Here is a 7,060-nt window from a genome sequence, read left to right as displayed (position 1 = left end):
AATGGTCCGGGTACAGCTAAGAGGCCACTGCAATGCTCCGGATACAAGATGATGGGGGTCTGCACCAGGGCGGGACCCGTGGGCACAGTGAGAAGTCAGGCTCTGGATGTGGGGTTTGAGGGAAAGAGAGGTGGCAAGGGTACAAGGGTGACCCCAGCGTCTGGGGCCCTGAGCGGTTACTGGCTGAGATGAAAAGCCTGGGAGCGGCAGGGTCCTTCTGTGGGCACGTGTATCAAGTACAACATAGTAACGAAGATGAGCATGTCATACAATAGACACATCGTGTAGCCCAGCAAAGCTAAGTATTTTATATAGTTGCATGTGCGTCTGCGTCTGTCTGTCAGTCTGGAAGGACATGGAGCATAGCAGGGACACTGGTAGCCTCTGCGGCGCATGAAGTTGTCCCGGTGAAATGAAAATTAAAATAATATCTCAAATCACTTCTTCATTACACGTATGATCTGAACGTGCAAAGGCCATGCAAAGCAGGGAGCTCCTTTCCTAAGTGCAAAACAGACGAGGCTCAGTTACCTGCCTCCAAGGAACCCATGAGCTTGAAAAGGAGAAGGTAAATGGCGTTTCTGGACCCTCTGCTCTGTCTGTGCCCCACACGAGGCTGACGTGACCCAGAGTCACAGTGAGCTAGGGGCAGAGGCATCCGAAGACCCCAGACCCACCAGGAGCAAAGCCCCTGTGCTTTCCCTGGCACCAGCTGCCTCCAGGCACAGACGGTGGAAACACAAGGCAACAGTGGGACGGAAAGTGAAAGCAGGAGAGGCTTCCTGGAAGAGGTGCCACTTGGGTTGGCCGTTCAAAAATGAGTAGGATTATTGGCAGGCGAAATTTTAAAAAGGGGAGAGAGGGTGAATAGGTCAACTCATTTTAAGCACCTGTTAAGTCTCCAGCAGTTCTGTTCGCTGCCTTCGTGTGCGTTATTCGGTTTTACAGCTTCTGAAGTAGACGTGACCTCCCCATTTACAGATGTCTGTGCTGAGGGCCAGCAAGGTAAGTGACTTGGCCAAGATTTCAGAACTGCTAAGGGCAGAGCCAGGCCCTGTGGATGCAAAGCCTGGGTCCTTCCCTCCGAATCCTGCTGACCTAGAAGTTAATGAGCCAGAAGAGGAAAAGTCCTTGACCGGGGCATCCACGCACCTGGCCCCCAGCCCCAGCTGAGCCACTGACCTGCTGTGTGATCTGAGCAAGTCCCCTTGCCTCTCTGGGCCTCCACACCCCCCTCAGACGCCTGAAATGAAAGGTTTAGTCCGGGACTCACGCACTCCATGTCTGATAGCCTAGGGGTGCCAAAGCTAAGAAGCTCGCAGCCCAGGTCAGATGCCCAAGAGAAGTGGGGAGAGGTGAGTGGGCAGCCATGGAGGTCACTGGGCTGGGGGGGAGGAGTGCATGTCTCTGCTCCTGTTCTGCTCTGTCAGCCTCTCTCTGCCTGGCCTTGGCCTCCAAGACCCTCATTATCCAGAATCCTAGGACACCCCCACCTTGTGATGTATTAAAAGGTAAATATTTGGGTTTTGTCCCTAGTTCCTGGCACACAACTCCTAAAACCCTCAGGCTCTTAGCCTGCACGCTAACAAGATGGCAGGTGGCTGGGCCCCCCAGAGCTGCAGGGCGGGGGCTGCTCACCCAAAGACCAAGGCAGGATGTCCAGGCAGAGGGGCTGGAGGGTTAGTTAATCCCCAAGGCCAATGTCTTAATCTCGCCTACGAAATGGAACTTCCATAAAGCCCCTAAATGACAGGGTTCAGAGAGTTTCCGTGCTGTGAGCACATGGGGGTGCTGGACTGCCCCCTCCCCACACCCTGCCCTCTGCACCCCTTCCTGCTCGCTCCTGACTTGTATCCTTGATAATAAGCCGCTAAGGACAACGTTGTCCTATGTCCTCTGGGTCCTTCTAGCAAATAATCACAAATAACAAATCTGAAAAGGGGTCGGAAGGGGGGAACCTCTGAATTTGTCACCGAATCAGGCAGACGGGCAGGTGACCTGGGCACCCCGTGTGCACCTGACAGCCGGAGGGGGGCAGTCTTGTGGGGCTGAGCCCTAAGCCCACGGAGCCCGCGCCAACCCGGGCTTACCTCCCACCGTCCAGGGCCGTGGGGTCCCTCGTGGAGGGCTCAGATCCCCCCAACGCAGGAGCAAACCGAGGCTCAGAGGAAGGAACCGGCCGCAGGAGGAGGCTGCGTGCAGACCAGCGGACGCTTTGTCAAATCAAGGTGTCTCCAAAAACTATTAGGCAACAGGGATCCGTTGCTCACGTCTCTCCGTTCAACAAAAGAGGAAGAAAGCCTGCGCGGTGTCCGCAGAGGCCTGGCTCTGTGGCCATGGGGTGGGGGCCGTTCCGCTTTCTGGCCAGACGTCTCCTAGCTGAGTGCGGGCGAGCAGATGCCCCTGGGGCTGGGAATGCACACGTGACGTGGCAGGATGGGCAGTGGGGCTCGGGAAGGCTCGCCACCCAGGAGAGGCTGGGGGCGGCTCCCTGGCCCAGCTGGAGCGGTTCAGTAAGGAGCTGCCCTGCTGACTCATGGGACCCACCCTTCCGGAGCGCCCTGCCCGCCCGTCGCCCACCTGCCCGGAGAGTCCACACCCGGGCTGGAAAGGCACTGGGTGTCGTGGGTCTGCGCCCCGCCCCCCGCCCACCTGCGGAGGTGGCCCCTCCCCTGTCCCCGGCATACCCAGCCTGGAGTCCTCTGCATGACAGGCTCTTCTCTGAGCTCAGCCCACTTCCCGGCACCATCGAGGCTCAGGCTGGGACCCTGAGGAGCAGAGAAGGGTGAGTGTCTCTGGCTGGCTGCACCCCACTCCAGCGCCCCCACAGAGCCTGGGCTTGTCTGTCTCCCAGCCCCTCTGGGCTCCTCCCGCCCGCGGCCTTTCCTCCCTCTCCTGCCCCTCCCTTCTCCTAACCGCAGAGGCCCTAGGGTCTACACCAGGGAAGAGGAATCTACCAGGTTGCAGAGGAATGATCCTGGTGGGGGTCTCGCCCTGGGCCAGGGGAGGGGCAAAGGTGAAGGGAGACCGCTGTCCTCTGCCTGCTTGACGCCCCTCTGCACTCACCTCCAGCCCGGCCCCCGTGCACATCCTCTCCCGGCGCCACCCTGGCTCAGCTGCAGAAGGCAGATGGCGTGGAGGTGGCCTCAGGCCTGGTGGGTTCAGTATCGGGAGCAGCGGGCCTGGGATCTGGCCCTCCGCACCTGGGAGCCGATGGGCCTGAGCGGGCTGTGCGCCCAGGCCCGAGCAGAGGGAGCCTTCATGCCAGGTGAGCGCAAAACCCCCTCTCTCCACTGGCCATCGCCTGGCCCCCGACCCCCTGGGGACCCCCACCCGAAGGCCCCCTCCCCCAGGCCTTCCTCTGGGCTACGACTCGGGACCCCTCTCCTCGCCAAGTGCGTTTCCAGGCCGCCCTGTGGTTCCCACGGCGCCTGGGGGGAGGGGCTGACGTCCGGACGGGCGGGGGGGCGGGGGGAGGCGCACGCACGTGCGAGGCGCCCAGCTCCAGGTGCGCCTGCCTGGTCTGCGTTGGGGGCGCGGACTCGGGAGCTGGGCAGCTGCAGGCACCGCGTTGTCGGACAAGCCCCTTCGTGCCTCTCGGCCTCTGTTCGGACTATGCGAGCTTCAACGAAATAATCCATGGGAAACATTTAGCACAGAGCCTGACACCTAGTGAGTGCTCCATAAATCCGGTCTCCGCGGCGCGGGTCCTTGGCCTCTCCCGGTGGACACCGCAGGGCGGCTTCATGCGCAGAACCACGGCCTCGGTCCCCAGGTCCTGCCGCTCCGGCCACAAGCCCCACCTCTGTGTCTGCCTCCCGCAGGCAATTGCCCCCCACTCCCCTGCTCCCCGAGTGCAGCCAGCGTGCGGTCCCCCAGCGGGCCCACCTCCACCGTGGTGCTGAGGTTCGTCCAGGACGCAGAGACGGGGTGTTGGAGACAGCCACCGGACACATCTGGACACACGCGGAACCGTAAGGCTGGCCGTGCCGGCCCCGGGGCCCCCGCGGGTTCCACCCAGGTGAGCCTGGGGCTGCATGGGGCTCTGGGTGGAGGAAAGGGGAAGGAAGAGGGATGGAGGAGCCAGGCTGGGGTGGTGGAGGCAGGCGGCCTGCAAGTGATCTTCTGGAAGGTTCCAGCACTGCGGTGACACCCCGTCCGAAGTGAGAGATGGGGACAGGAGAGCCAGGCGGGACAGGCGGCGGGTCTTACCACACCGGGTGCCACATGGAACACCGCCCTTGCCCTGGCAGAGCTCAGCGGGTTATCTTGGTGGGCTCCGAAGAGCCTCAGGGCCAGGGCGGTCCAGAAAGTTCCAAGGTGGACTCTGTTCTCCAGATGAGCCCCAAGAGGAGGGCAGGCTCATTCCTCAGCCCCACATAGTTCCCTCTCCTGACTTCTCTTATTTCAGCCTTCACCATCCTGAGCAACCCAGGCCGAAGATCTTTTTTTTTTTTAAGATTTATTTTGAGAAGGAGGGGGGGAGCAGAGGGAAAGAATCTCGAGCAGAGTCTGCACTGAGCACAGAGCCCAACGCGGGGCTCGATCTAACAACTCTGAGATCATGACCTGAGCTGAAATCAAGAATCAGGTGCTCAACCAACTGCACCACCTAGGAGCCCCTACCCAGGCCGCAGATCTTAGTGACAAACTGCCTCTTCCCCTTGTCATCCAGGCTCTGCGTGGCCACCTCGGGCCAGTGTGGAAGCGCTGGTCCATGCTCAGGCAGCGCTTGCAGACAGAGCCAGGGCTGGAACCTGGAACCAGCCGTTCCTGCTGCCGCTCCGTGGAAGTCCCCACTGCTGATCTCACAGCCCCTCTGCTTTCCCTCCACCTGGTGCCCAGCACCCCTCTCCGCTCCCGAGCTCGAGCTCCACTGCCCTCATTCCCCTGACCTCACCTGCTTTCTGTGTGACTGAAGCAAGTCACTTCATCCCCCGGCCCCGCCGTGTCCCCGCTTCCCCAGCTGAGCCTTCACGCTCTGCAGGCTCCCCTCCAGCCCCACCCCCCAGTACAGAATGGGTACGTCTGTGACCCACACCAAAGAGTCCATTTGCACAGAAGTGTGAGTGTGCGGTGCAGTTCTGCTGACGTACTATGGGGGAGAGGGTTAGACCGGTCACATGTCCCCCCACAAAGGCCCCCTGGTGCCCCCGCCTGCAACTGTCTCCCCGGCAACCCCCCTCCATGCAGCATCTGGTCCCACTGCTTCTCCCCCATGATGACCATGATGCAGAACGATGCTGCCCTGTCCCAACTTGCTGGCCCCGGGTTTAGATGCCGCCTGGTAACTACTTGTCCTAGAAAGGAGGCGCCCGACCCGGCCAAGTGGCTTCTCAGCATCTTCTACCTAATAGACGTTCTTGCCGGAAGGAAATTCCAGGCCAGCTACTAAGAGAATAAAACTGGGCCTCTATCTTTATGATCCTTTTTGGCGATAGTTTTATCGAGATAGAATTCACTCACTTAAAGCATCCAACTCAGTGATTTGCCGCCATCAATGTTAGAAGATTTTCATCATCCTCTAAAAAAAACAACACCTTACCCACTCCTGAGAGAAACGAAAACATACCTTCACACAAAAACGTGTGCATGAATTTTCATGATGAAAATTCATCGTACCGTTACTCATAAAAGGCAAAAAGTATCCACAACCCAAATGTACATCAACTAATGGATCAACAATATACAGTCTCTACGTACACAGAAATCATTTTCCAATGAAAGAATGAAGTACTGTTATAAGCCACAACATGGATAACCCTTGAACACATGATAAGTCAAAGAAGCCAGTAAAAAAATGACCATATAGCATGAAATTCAATTTATAGGGGATGTCCAGGACGGGCAAATCTAGAGAGATAGAATGTAGGTTCGTGGTTGGCTATAGTACCAAATAGTAGGTGACCTCGAAAGGGTAAGGGGGGTTCTTTTTAATCTTTATGGTTTTAAATCTGGGATTGGCAACACACATCCCAAAGGATTGTAGTGAGAGCTCAGAACAGAGGGGCCTGACATACAAGGGATGCTCAGTATTCGGCAGTTTCTTTCCTGTCTTTCCCCCCAGGAGACCCTTCCTTGCCCTTTTACCAAGCCCTTCCAAGCTCCTCAGACCAAGAGTCGCCACTCCAGGAGTCACCCAGTGCTCCCACGTCCACGGCGGTCCTGGGGGACTGTGAGTTCCCACCGCAGCCCAGCCCCGAGCCCAGAAAGCAGGAGGCTCCCAGGGCTGGGTGGCCTCCGGTCAAAACATCTGGAAACCACAGCACAGTTGAGGTCCCTGCAGAGCTCCTGGAGAGGGGTGGATGGGGCTGAGGGACAGGTGGGGGCCAGATGGGCAGGCTGAGCACAGAGGGTATCAAGTGCATCGGAAACCCCTCTCCAGAACGCCCCTGCTGGCTGGCTCCCTCCATCGGGCTAAGCCACCGTTTCTAGGCGGCCCCTAGAAATTACAATGCAGGTGCGTTACCCAGTGCAGGAAACACATCAGGCTCTGTGCCCAGTGCCTCCCTTGCACGATATCCTTATCACCCCACCGTGGAGATGAGAGAAGCAGGGCTCAAAGAGGTAAGATTGCACAGTTCCTGGAGGCAGGGGTGGATTTCAGCCTCTGTGCTCTCCCTGATGCCAGAATCCACACCTTTAACCCCCAAATCGCGCTCCCTCTGCCATGTGGGCGACAAGAACAGTCACAGGCTCACGGGCTCCCCATTCCACCCAGGGTCTTAGCCACTGACAAGCCATCCCCTTAGAACTGACCCTAATGCTCAGAGATGCGCCCTTGAAATCTGAGAGATGTTAAATGGGAAGGATTCTTTCCGCACCCAGGTAGGAGTAAACTTGTGGAATTCATGGTCCTGAAATGTGTGTGGCCCAGGCTCAAAGCATATTGTTTGACTTAATAAGTTACAGTCCTTTGAAGGAAGGAAGGAAGGAAGGAGGGAGGGAGGGAAGGAGGGAAGGAGGGAAGGAAGGAAGGAAGGAAGGAAGGAAGGAAGGAAGGAAGGAAAGAAGGAAGGAAGGAAAGGAAGGAAGGGGAGAAAGAAAGGAGGGATGAGAG

At 58.2% G+C, this 7,060-nt stretch overlaps 1 long non-coding RNA gene across 1 annotated transcript; it reads left to right on the top strand.

Moving 5' to 3' along the window:
- The first annotated feature begins 3,500 nt into the window (after positions 1–3,500).
- On the top strand, positions 3,501–5,416 carry LOC145717245 (uncharacterized). The gene is made up of 3 exons (XR_014140313.1): positions 3,501–3,672; positions 3,825–3,974; positions 4,676–5,416. It is a non-coding gene; the product is annotated as an uncharacterized LOC145717245 (long non-coding RNA).
- Positions 5,417–7,060: the final 1,644 nt, after the last annotated feature.

This window comes from Leptonychotes weddellii, chromosome 15 (assembly GCF_054177405.1).
Source record: "Leptonychotes weddellii isolate Sample4059 chromosome 15, ASM5417740v2, whole genome shotgun sequence".
NCBI classification, from domain to species: domain Eukaryota; kingdom Metazoa; phylum Chordata; class Mammalia; order Carnivora; family Phocidae; genus Leptonychotes; species Leptonychotes weddellii.
The sequence above is the reverse complement of the archived record's forward strand: the minus strand, read 5'-3'. Positions and strand labels throughout refer to the sequence as shown.